The sequence below is a fragment of the Strix aluco genome, chromosome 16 (genome assembly GCF_031877795.1).
Source record: "Strix aluco isolate bStrAlu1 chromosome 16, bStrAlu1.hap1, whole genome shotgun sequence".
Lineage (NCBI taxonomy): Eukaryota > Metazoa > Chordata > Aves > Strigiformes > Strigidae > Strix > Strix aluco.
Window position 1 is genome coordinate 14,372,218 of NC_133946.1, and position 13,662 is coordinate 14,385,879.

A 13,662-nucleotide genomic window follows, 5' to 3' on the forward strand; every position below is an offset into this window, starting at 1 on the left:
ATATAAATAAGGGCTAAGTTATGTTTGTTTAAAATTTGCAGCTGAAAATTGCGTGGGATACTTCTCACTTCTTACATTGAGTGATACTTTCCAATTCCCTTCTGCATATCATTCATACTTACGTGTATCTCTATGGTATGTCTTCTTAGCCATTTCCTTGCAAGTTAGTCCATTTAATTTCTTTTCAAATGGAAATAATTTTTGATCTCTGATCATCCTTTTATCCTCTTACATCTTTAGTTCTACTGTATCCTTCTTGAGATGGAGTGACCAGAATTGCATGAATTCCATACATTTCTTTAATAGCAATAAGGTTTTCTGTCCTAAGCTCTTAATGCTTTTCAAATCCTAACCTTCTATTTGTCTTTTTAGCTGTTGTTGAGCAGAGCTGACATTTTCATAGAAGTATCATTGCAAGATCTGCAATGACTTCAAGATCTCTTTCCTGACTGGTTACAGCTAAATTAGCATCCATCACAGGGTAGGCATAGCTAGAGTTTGTATGTACCACTTCAAATTTATCAAATTGAATTCTATCAAACAGTGTATCATGCAGTTGCTCAATATTGTGAGATACTTGTTCAACTGTTTGCTATCACTTTTTTTCTTCTTCTTTTTTTTTTGTTATTATATTTTGAGCAATTTTTTACTATCAGAAAATATCTAAGTTCTCAGCTCCTTTCCAGATGTGTCAGGAATACACTGAGAACCATACATCACCATAGGATTCCACTGTTAACTCTTGTACATTGTGAAAACTGACTATTGAGTTCTGGTTTTCACACTCTCTGAGATGTATAGATACATAGATACCTACTTCACAGTTATTCATGCTTTTCTCTTAAGAAACACTTTGAAGAAAGAACCTTTGGTGAGGACCTTTGTCATAAGGTTGTTAGAAATTCAGGTGTATAGTGTATATCAACTGGGTTATTCCTGTCAACACTCATTGACTCTTTCAAAAAACAAATAGATTTGTGAGGCTTGACTTTGATCTACAAAAATGTCTTGACTGTTGCCCACTATATCTTATTTACCTACTTGTCTTTCTAGTTTACTCTTTATTATATTTCCACCAACGTGCCTGTTGTAGAAATCAGATTTACTGCTCTATAGCTCCCTAGAATCTCCTGGAACTTTTATGGAGAATTTGCTTCACATTTATTAGCTTTTATTTCTTTGTTATCTAGGCTGATTTATTTTAACCACCAAAATATATGAAATTCATACTTGCATTTCCTTAGGACTCTTGGATGAGTTCTGTCTGTTCAGGACAATTTGCTATTGTTCATTTCATGATTTTTTCCTATTACCTCTTCTGCTGGCTCTTCAGTTTCAGACAAATCCTCTGATGCATTCCTCATAAAAAAGGCTCCTTTAGGGCAACCTCTCCAGCTCCTTCCATTTGCATTTTGTTGCAGTTGCTTTAACTTTTCTGCTCTAGCCTAAAGTTCCTTAACTGTTCTTATTACACTTATCTAAAGGATCTTTAAAGGATCTTTAGTAATAAAAGGATCTAAAGGATCCTTAATAATATTTTGTTTGAGATGAATTTGAAATAATTCTATTAACAATTCTAGTAGCTTACATGCATTGCTTCCTATTTTCCTCTGTTTGACCATTCTAGGAATTTCTGTAGGTGTCAGACTGATTAATTTCCTTTTTTCCCTTAAACCTCTATGATGATGTTGCCTAAATAAATAGCGTCCCTGACATCCTTAAAATTTCTGTCCTTTTCACTGGTTCTTTTAATAAGATTTCCTTTCAACAAACTTCACTTTTACACAGCTTTCCTTTCTGAAATGAATAATTGCTGCAATAAAGTTCTTTGTTTCGATGTTTTGCTGTTCCTTTAGATCAGAAAAACTTTCCCTTTCACAGCCTTCTAGGCAACACATAGGAGAACAAAATAATGTAGATTCAGTTTCACAATCATGGGATTATTATAAAAAATATTCACAGTGATTCCCTTTGGAATATGTCATGACTTCTGAAGTATCTACCAACTTCTGATTCTGAATCTCCACTGTATTGCAAGTCCTTTATATCCACAAAAATGAATACATAACAGTAGCAATTTATTTGACGATATTTAAGGTTCATTTTCCATGTATAAAATGAGATAACGTAAAGTGGTAGACAACATAGAAAGAAAAGCCCTAAATTTATTAAAAGGAAAAAAAAATATGAATGGAAATGTGTTGCAGTAATAAAAAAGACTTAAATGACTGGCACAGCCACTGTTCAGTTTACGTCTTGCACAGAACCATTGCTGAATAACAGTCTGTACTAGTCCTGTATATTATTTTGAGGGGAAAAATATAACCATATTCCATTCTGTTGGAAAGTCTGCTTTATGAAATTTTGGACTTATCTGGAATGTGATTAAAACATTATTTTATTATTCTTTTGGATAGAAAAATACTTAATTTCTCATTCTTTTTGTACAGAAATATATGTTTTTCTGGAGAGGTGGAATTTTATGGATCACGTTCTGTTGGCTTTTGGTATTTTTCTTATATAAGCTTCACAAAAAGTTATACTTTTTATGTGTGTATTTACTTACTCCATCTGAAGATCTAATGTACTCGTTTCTTTCCATCTGTAATTGTATTTATTCTGAAGGCTATTTATTTGATCTTTGCATTTCAGATAAAGGAATAGTACTAGTATTAAAGATTTTATGCTATATAATTTTCTGTCATGATTTCAGAGAAGAAAAACCCTAAACTGCCTAGGATGAAAAAGGAGCACAAATGTAGACAGCTGTATTAATGACAAATCTTTTGCAAGCCTCTTAAAACGTACCTGTAATATTTGCAAGTTCTCTTTTTTTTTCAAGGGAGTTTAGTACATTTAGAAAATGTCAAAAGAGATTTGTGAATATAATTGTAGTTGATATTTTTTCCTCTCTTCTGATTTAAATAAGAAGCAGGTTTACCATATACACATAGGTATATAATTCACTGAATTCCCTTTGTGCACTCCTCTCCCTTCCTTTCTTTTCCCATCTTTTACAGATGTTAGAAAAGTGGGTGTTGGATAAGACAAATTATGAATTTGAAAAATAAAAAGGTTTATTGAGAGAGGACCAATTAATATATCCAGGAAAAGATCGTTGATGTGATCACGGAAAACAAATGAATCATATGAGCAGTAAGGGCAGGCAAAGACAGCATCTGAACGGTGGCCTAGAGTGCGGAGTGCTGAATAAGTGAGTATTTGACTAATCCAAGATACACATATTGGGGCTGTTAGTGTTCATGCAAAGATGGGGTGCCCGGCACTTTTCTGAGCTGCTAAACTTTCTTGACAATTCTGAAATGCTAACAGGCATTTTAAATTCTTAGTGCAAATTTAAAGGAAATTTAATAGAAAGCATTCTTTTAAAGCATTTTCTAAAGGCAAAACCCAAAAATAATCACTAAGTATCACATTTTTATTTTTACCCCCACCTAATGTGATGCTTCTTAATTTCCTTTTGGCAGGCCAGTTGTAATCTTTAGCTGGTAACTAATTTGGTCATAAAATACTGACCTAGATTTTTCTGGTTAATTAACAAGTTGGGCAAATCAGCAGAAGCAGGTGTAGTATATTTTCAGTACCAGTGGAGAAAAGCAGTTAGCTGGTGTTTTAGTTCTCATTTCCAGTAATGAACTATATAACATTCTGGCTGGCTAATGCAATTGCCATTGTCTTCTTCTGCCCTTACATCCTCACTTCAAAAAAAAGGAAACTCCAAACAGAAATTTATAACAGGCCAAGAATTACTGACCCTTTCTGCACTCTTCTTACAATCATGTTATTAACCTCCTAGATTGAACCTTTTGTAGAACAGTAATAAAAAAATTATACAAATATGTATCATGTTACAAGCTGAAACAGAAAACAATGTTTCCATTCTTCAAACAATTAATTATTGTGATTAATGTATTCCCCCTTCTCTAAGCACAATTCTACCAGACAGAGCCAGCCCATTGACATATTGTAGAATTATAATGCATATCTAATTAAAGGTGACCTGAAAAGGCAGGGTGTTTAGCCCTCCCTGTCAGGACCAAGAAACTGTTAATCAGAAAGTGCTTGCTTTCCACACCACCCCACCCCTCCCTTTTTTTATTTTTGTGCTAATTTCAAATCTTCTCCCTGCATCAGTGAGCAGATGAGATCTTCAGCCAGCTTTCATCTTTCAGAAAAATGAATAGTGCAGAAAGAACATTATCAAATGAGCTGTTGAAGAAGTCAGTGAATATGTCATTGAGTGTGACTGCTTGCAGAATGAATTTAGATTTATCTCTGTTATCTCCCCTCTCCCAACTCACTCTCCACACTCTGTTTGCACTCAGTCCACATGTCAAGCAGGGTGGGTCATAATGAATCATGAGGGACAGTTACTTGTGGTATAGTGACAGGTCCAATTGTGATACAACTTGTTCTGGAATTAAGTTTGTTAACATTATAAATTGTCTCATTTGACCAGAGGTTTAAACACCTAGAAGCTTTTATGCATGCAATTTCTTAAAGTATTTCATTTCCATTAGGCAGCTGCTGCTTACAGTATTCCACAAATGAAATTGTTTCATCACATCAATAGCTGCACAAAACAACTGTGACAACAAGAAGACTGTTTTTGCCCCCATCTTGCAAACAAGTATAATTCAAATCAATAAACTCTGGCAACTGGATAACACCAAGAGAAGATATTATTTAAACTCCATTTTTAAGCACATCTCCAAATGCTTATGCTGATGCACAATTCTGATACCAGCCAAGGAATTTTCATACTGTCCTGTTCAGTTTCTGTAGAAGTAACCCACTGAATTAGTAGCATTTTAAGTAGGAAACCAATAAATATTTTCATTTTTCTTTTCAAAGTCAGTAGTTATATTTTTTTCCATACGTGATGCAAAGTTGTTGTCATAATGAAGATTATTTTTTACACGTGCTGGAAAATGGTATGATTGAATCGCAATATTTCACCCAGAGGGAGAAAAAGAAAGACTAATATTTTTCTTTTCATATATTGTCAGTATTACCATATAACAGAATGTGATATCAAAAAACCTGCGAAGTCAGCACACCTTCTGAAACATTTGTTGTATGCTGTAAACCCTCTGGGTATTTGACTAGTTACTTCATACTTGTGATCATACTTGACTAGGCTAGTCCTGCACAACAAACATGTCTTAGATGCTTTTCAGTTAAACAAAATTAATAACTAGTATCACTGAAGTTTAAAAATAAATTTTACAGTTAATTTATCAAAATCACCAGAATAACTGGTTGGTGTACCTCTTTTTTTTTTTTGACTCATAAGCCTCTTTCATGTTCAGAAGTGAAGAAAGTTTCTGAAAAGTTGTTTTCCTGTAGATTTTTTCCATGGGTTTGCTGTTTGACAGGGGGAGATCGGCACTGCTAGATGCATATTTTTCCTCAGATGTCTGTGAGGACATAAGTGCACATAAACACATGTGGTATCCTCTTTTTTTTTTTTTTTTTCATACACACACAGAGTCCAGATGTCCCCTGGAAAAGCCTGATCAGTTGTGACATGGACATATATGCTTATATATACACCTTAGGCTGGAGAAGGTGTTTGGATAGTAGTCTGTCATAGAAATAAGCAGAAGTCCTGAAGAAGTATTTTAGTGTGAAATACTCACACCTTGGAGTTTGCTTTCCTTGTCAACCTTTGAAATAATTAAGGCAGACTAGTTGTTTGCTATGAAAATGCCTATGAAAAATCATGTAGCAGACCCACTGGGTGCCAGAATAGGAATTTTTTGGTTCAGCTGGTTGCCTGTGTCATGCATAACCTGTAAAGCTCTTTGTCAATTGTACTTCATGCTCTAAAGTACTAAAAATATGGTGACCCAGTAGTGATTGCTATTGGTCCTGTCAGTTGTCTTCAACTGACAGCAGTCAGTACTGCAGAACTGTCCATGCTGTTGTGGTAGAAACAAGGACTGCATAGCAAAACTTGTGCACTCGCGCTAGCTGGAGATGGGAGCGTTATCACGCAACCTACTGATCAATCCCAGTTTATCCTGCAACTCCAATAGCAAGAATATGTTGTCTGAAAAGAGTTATTGGAAAACAATTAATGTTTTTTTAGTTTTGAAAATTTTTTTCTGTTATTATGTCTGGATCCCAATGCTTACATATTGGTGTTATTGATTAAAGGCTTACAAGCGTACAAGAAGGCAATGAAAATCAAATGCTGAACAGTGAATTGAAGGGTAGCAATCAAAACCCATCTTAAAGCTAAGGCAGGTTTTGGTCCTAAAATCTATCATTGTGATGGGAAAGCCACAAAGAAGTGTAAGTGAAAATACTGTCATTTTGCTCATTAACAATATGATGTATTGATAGTGCTTTATCATTTTAGCAGTTCCAAATGGTATTGCTATATTTTTTTTATTCAGGGCTGTAGTTGCAAAAATTATTTACAACCTCTGAACAAGGAAAACATTAAGTGATTGCTTAGGAAGTGCTATTGTGCAGAAGAGTAACTGAGGCCTGGGTCAACTAAGCAATTTTCTAAAAGACACAGAGGAAATCCATGTCAGAACTGAGAGCTGAAGTTCTTCCTCAACTGTCCATTGCCTTTATTAAAAAGTAATCTTTTCCTCCTATCTGACCCTCCCCAATGCTTTTAAGACTGTGAATAACTAAGGAACATACAAAATTGGTAAGCTAAATATGCTGAACATTATTCATCATAGTATTCCCAACCATTAGACACAAGCAACTGCCACTTGTGCATTCTTCTGAAGCATTTATAGCTATGTAAGAAAGTCCTGCCAGGTGAATTGCTACACAGATTGTCTTCAAGCATTAGAAATTCTAATCTTAGTTATTTCTAAACTTAGAAAAGCTGATTTCCAAGTTATAGCATACTAAGAAAAATGGGTTTTCTTTCTCCTTCAAAATGATCAGAAGGTCGTTCTAGCATTAAGCCATCCACAAGGAACATGTTTTGTCACCTTGGTCACAGTGTTAACATCAGTTTCTTTCATACAAGTACTTTGTTTTAGGCTATACATATATGTCTGAATATATACATACATGTGTATATATATGTAGATACATTGTTGACTGTCTTACTTTTAAACTTTTCCCAGCAAAATACTTCTAACTGATGAAAATGAACTATCCCCTACCATGTATTGTTGCCTGATTTTTTGCTTGCTCTTCATTTGTCTGAGCAAGGTTACTATCACTATTCACCTTGAGATTTTGAGGATGTCTTTATTTATTTCTGTCTTTTAATAATCTTTTCCCCCCATAATTAATTCAAATATGATTGGGGGGGGGGGGCGCTAAGTTTTCTGATGTACAAAGAAGTTTATAACCCTTAAGTCTTCACTGAGTTTATGTGCAAGTAAGTTTCCTGATAATTTCAGTGGGATTTTTGCTTGATTAAGGACCAAAGATTTCAGGATTCCAACCCCCCAGCCTCAGAAAACATCAAGTAAAATGTTTACTGCAATTATGCTAGAAATAAAGCCTGCAGGTAATAAACTATCACAAGCACTGATAAATCATGGAACTAGAGTAAAACATTTGAATAGATCAGGAGACACTTAAATAAGAATTAGATTTTGTTTGTATGAGCCCTGGAGTCACCAGCAGTATTTTCCTTTCGTCAGATAATGCTACAATTGATTGTTTTGAAGGTCTTCTAGCTTTATGGTACAAATGAGAAATTTTACGCAAACAATTTTGCCTAAATTTAAGAGACACAGGACATGAAAATTTGACAGTGAAGAATGGTAGGATTTTGGTTGCTTGTAAAATATCTTACTTGCATAATTATTGATATGACACAAAATAGATAATAAAGACATTTCCAAGGTAAGTTATACCCCCGTTAAAGCATAAACCCCAAGTTTTGTAAATTATTCCTGAATTCTATTACAGAACACAGTTAGTTCCAAATACTAGAGGTTAAATCCTAGAAGAGATTTTAAAAAATATGTCATTTTCCTTATTGTGTGATGAGGAAATCTTCAAAATACTGACATAAAACCAAGGAAATGCTGAAATTTTGCCTTGTGTTTTAAATCCTTGCTGAGGGAGGAAGTAAATATCAAGACAAGTTTTAGTTAACTGTTCCAGTGTGTACGTGCTTCAGACTGAACTCTTATGCCCCTATTAGTCCTGAGTAGAAACTTGTTACCCAAATGATGGACCTACTCATGTCAAGGAGTGATTTCATGAAACATGTACAACTTGGCCTGTGTAATGCTGATTGAATCTGGGTTGGAGTCTCATTTCTTCATGTAACGTGTACTACTTTCATCTATCATCAGATACCTTAAATCAGCATGGAATTAATGCAATAAAATACCTCAGGCAAAGACTAAGCCTTCCCAATGCTTTAAGCTTAGGGATCGTCCATTTGTATACTGCACGCCAGCTGATACTTCAGTTCATATATAAGACAATGACTGATCGTAGCTTGAAGTAGCACTCAGCTCCAGTAAGGGCTGCAGAATCAGGTCCTCTGTTATTGACAGCAAATACTGGAAACAGAGGAGTGGAGTTTGATTTCAGTTCTGTGCATAGAAATCTCAGTATTTCTATCTAATTTAGAGAAGTCACTCCAGATTTACACCAGCGCTACTGAAAATCAAAATCTGGCCCATTGTCTTAGCAAAATACACCAAGTCAATATCAGTTCATTACAGAGAGGGAGAGAGAAAGGGAATGAGAGAGAAAACAAGGATTTCGTTAGCAATGCATTCTGTAGTATAAAAGATAAAAAGGAATATCCAATTAACACACCACTATAATTGCTTGCAGACATTCTTTTTTATTTAAAGATGAAATAGCTAAGAGTTCTCATCAAAACTAGGGTCACAGCCTACATATTAAATGAAAGAAATTGATTGGGCTTTATTACACCCTGACTACTGCAAATGTGCCTCAATCACTGATTGCTATAAATTTATTCTTATAAACTACTAATTGCCCAAGTCATAATGGTAACAATGGTATAATGAAATTATCTTGATCAAGCTGATGCACAAATTTTGCTTGACAACATGAGCAGTGTGAGAAAAAAGGAAAGAAGACATGCATACAAATACATAATGTTTCATTAAAATTAAAACCAATGTTAAAACAACTGTTCTCTGAAGTATACAAAGTTCTGTATTAGAAGGGCTTCCTTTAGAAAAATCATTTAAGAAGACAGGCATTTACATTTATAATAAAATGATCTTGCATTTTTTATTTGTCTTGAAAATTAATGACTTACTTAATCACATTTGATCAAAGGAGATAAGTTGATGTAGTCATGTGTTCCTGATTGCATTAAGCCTGATTCAGAGTGGCATGATGGATATTTAATAGTCTTGCTGTCCCTCTATATCTTGTCACCATTTCTTGATATGCATGGATACTGTAGAGTACACCACAACACAAAACTGTACTTTTAATAGAACAGACTAAGTTTAGGAAAAAGGAAATTCTGTTGGAGGTTACATGGTGGAGCTTTTAGAATTAGGTTATCCACCATCAAAATATTTTTCTTTGTAAGATGAAAACCTCACTTAACTCTCTACATAGCTTGAATAATTTTCTCCTTTTAAAAACCTATTTTTCTTCTATGCTGCCTATATTAAAAGATATTACTATAATAGGTTTCAAGGATGAGGCAGAGAGAAAGTATGTAGAAACAAACATAGCCATCCAAAAAATATAGGAAATTTCTAGAAGCTGGAATGCAGAGCATTGCGTAAAATGCAAAAATTGGTGCTATTTATATTGAGCTAATAGCTGTTTCTACAAGTGTCAGCTGAGCCATTCAGAGGGAATGTTGGTATGTATGAGAAATTATTTCTGAGTAGTTCAAATGTAGTCCCAACTGCTTCAGAATTATTCTCACCAACATTTTTTTTAAAGTCATGCCTAATTCTTTCTCACTAGAGTATTTAATCAGTATGAAAATTGTCTTTTTTTCATGAGCATGTCTTGCTTTACTCTCTCAAAACATAGGTCCAGACTTTTATACAAGGGTGTAATATTTTCATTCTTGAAAATAAATTGCTCCTAAAATTGATATAGTTGACACAATCCCATAGGAACATAAAAACCTCAGAGAAAACCAATCTGGAAGAGTTTCAGGAGCCCCTCTAGTTTAGCCAGCAATACCCACCCAGGTTGGGCAGTGTGCTTGATAGGCTGCCCCGCATTTCAGGTTGGAAACTGCTGCAGTCTCTGTTTATCCTGTGGCTAGAAAGCTTTTTTGCTAATGGCTGACCTAAATCCCTTTGCTGCAATTTGTACTTAGTGACACTTGTGCCACATATAAAGACCATGGAAAATGGTTTATTCCTTTGGTCTTTGCCGTATCTCTTACATATGGGAGGTCTGTGGCTCTACCCCTCAGTTACCTGTCCCCACGATGGTCAGGCACCAGGTGAGCAGTGCTCTCTCCTAATGCTGCGCTGCCTCAGCTGTCAGCCCCACGGCAGCTGCAGAGCCCGCTGGCACATCGCAGGCAGGTAAAAGGTAAGATGTTAAACAAATTTAGTGTTTGGGAGTGAAGAAAAAAGTAGCTTGCTTTTATTTTTCTTCTTTGTGCCTGTGTTTCCCCCACATCCCAGTTTAGGGCTCCTCTACCTTTCCGTAAGGGTTTCCTAAATACGTGACTCACCAGTTTTTCTTCACTTTGGCTGATTTCTAACGCGTATTGGTGGTGGCTCTGTGGAAAATCCTAACTCAGTTCTTGTACCAACCCAGAATTCATCAATTTTAAATGGCTTTTTCACGTGAACATCCAGCCACTGGGATTTTCTTGAACAGAAGTACCTACTTTTTTGAACTGTTTGTCCATCTCCATCCACCTTGTATTAACTGAATTTTCCCCAAAGCATTCACCAGCTGTTATTACCTTTCCTGTAAGAGAGATGCATTAACTTGTTACCCCGAAGGGCTTGATTAGAAGCAGGTTTTTTAGGATTGACTGGATTTTTCTTTCTTGCAAATCTGTTTGTTTGTTTTTCTCCATGAGTAAAGTAATCACACGTAATGTTTTGGGACAAAAGATTATTCAAATCATTGATGCAATAAATGCATTGTTAGTTCTGTGGCACTAATTCTGTTCTAACCAAGTGTGTGGTAGTAACTAATAAGATCTTACTGAATCATATTTGTGTGTTTAGTGAAATATTGAGGTTCTGCTGTGGTGTTAATGTAATTGCGGATAGGGTTGGTTTGTTTGTTTTAAGAAAAGCAAACCCTAGACTTTAGCACACAAACCCTTGGATTACTCTTCTTGGCTGCTCAGTAGAGAGATCAAAGGTTATAGAACAGGGAAAATTAAAATTAGTTTCTGTCACTAAATACTGTTTCATACATATTGGTGAGACAGCCTGTAGGTAACAGTCTCCAGGTTACACATTCCATGTATCTACGCAATGCTAACGTGTATTTTAATGTTCACGTTAGACCACATTTTGTGTTTTTGATCATAACCAGTCTGCAGTTACATGAACAGTGGATACTAAGTAATGTAAGTACTGTGAATATTGATAGTTACTATATGTTATTTGTTTTCCTTTTATTATTATTTTGCTTTAGATTGCTTTATTATTATTATTTAGTCTGACTGGATGGAATTGCTTTAGCTTTTTCTTAAACACTGTTATAGATGAGACCCCCTGAAAAAATACATTTTCACACCTGGAAGTGAATTTTTTTTTTCCTCCTTTGGCTTTCACTTTATCATTATGTTGCTGAGTTTAGTTGCTGTTTTCGGGTTGACTTGCCCTATGACCAGCTAACATTTCAAAAGGTATGTGTATCTACAAGTGGATATGTTTATTGATTCAGACTATATACATGAGAGAAACTGGCCTGTACAGGACACAGATGGCCTAAAAATGTCAAATCTCAGAACTGATGTAAGAGAACAAAAAGCAATGTAACAATACTTACAAGAGAATGGTGGGAGTGTTTCTGAAATGTTAAAAATGTGATTTTAAGCTGTTATTTACTGAGAAGGATGAGAAAGTTCCTTAATATTGTTAATATAGTCGGTGAATGATACCTGGAAAGCTATGCTGTGCAATATTACCATTATTTCTCGAATTTGTAGAACAAGAGTGCAAAAGTTGGGTTTTCAAAATGGCCTGTTCATAAAACACTGTAACACTTGTTCTGTCTTATTCATCCATTCCTTTATCCATCCATCTCTGTATCTATCATGAAATGACAATCCTAACTTACTTTAAACTCTCCAAAGGTATATTCTTAAATTTTAATGTTGGAAAAGCTTCATGATGACTAGTACTTTGGCTTAATGTGGTATAGCTTCTGACAGCTGCTGCTGTAAGAAAAGCAAAGGATGACTGCATTACTGTCAGTTCCTGTCAGATTCTGGTTGCCAAACTCTTGCAGGGATGATGACAGTGAACCAAACAAGAGTGACAAAAGGAGTCAAAGCTGTGATTTTGAATAAGGAAGAGTGGACACTTGAATTTTGTTTGTGCTGTTCATTCTGTTCTACATGTGGACTTCTTTTGTGGCATGGTGCTTGCTCCCATTTTTTTAATTATTTGCTCTTCAGGACTTGTACCTGCTTTTGGCACTCTCAAAAATAAAAAAATAACTGTCGACAAGCACAGAGTAGGTCAGAGTATGAACAGAAGAATAGCTGTAACTGTGAAGTGTACTTGAAGGAGAAGGCAGTCGCAGAGATGTGACCCCCAAGTATGCTGAAACCTGTCTGGATAGCAGCTTGCAGTTGTATGTGCAATGCAAATGTGGCCTTATTTTCAAGCCAAAAAGAAGTGGGGGGAATATATTAAATTAATAAACTATCTCCTCATGAAACACCATTTTCTTTTTCAAGCTAATTTCTCTATCTTCGTTTATGCAAAGCTTGTTTCCTGGATGAGTTTCTGAATAAAAGAGCTGGTATACTTCTGTGTGTTAGATACAACAATAGCTGCAAGTGTCATTTAAACACAAGACCATTGTCTGTCGTGTTCAATTTATTTCCAAGCTTTCCCACTCTATGATGACAAAGTAGCAGAGCAAAAGCATAGAAACAACCTGTTTTTACATACTATTACTTTTGTTGTAGTCAAGTATAATGGTGTGACACGGCCTCAGTTTGCAGCTAACTGCAAATTTGTCTAAGTAAGTGCCAGTGATTGCCAAGATTATGGGTGAAGCTGAGACTGTTGCCTGGATCCTGGTAACAGAAGTCTGAAGGATGCAGTGAACTTTTCTTGCCTGATTGTGTTTTTCCTGCTTTCCCCAGTGTCCTCTGCTCCCTGTCCTTTCCATCTGTTCTTGACCCTACAGCTGTGATGGAGGGGCTGAGTGGGGGATAATGACATATATATATTTTGTTGACTTGGGACCTAAAACAGCTTTTGCTGTGCTTACTTGCTATGTTCCTGCAATGGAAGGTGAGTTTCTGCAATTGACGGAAATACAGTTAAGCTACAAAAAGCTCTATGCCAATGTTAACCATTTTATGGATACATAAACCAGGAGGGAGTAAGGAGGAATGAAAAGAAATCAGAGGGCAAGTACTGAGACTAGTAATAGAAACAGATACTTTTTTGGTAGTTATTTCCCATATTATCCACACTAAGATAACACTATTATTTCAGTACTCTATCAAATGCTATTGAGAGT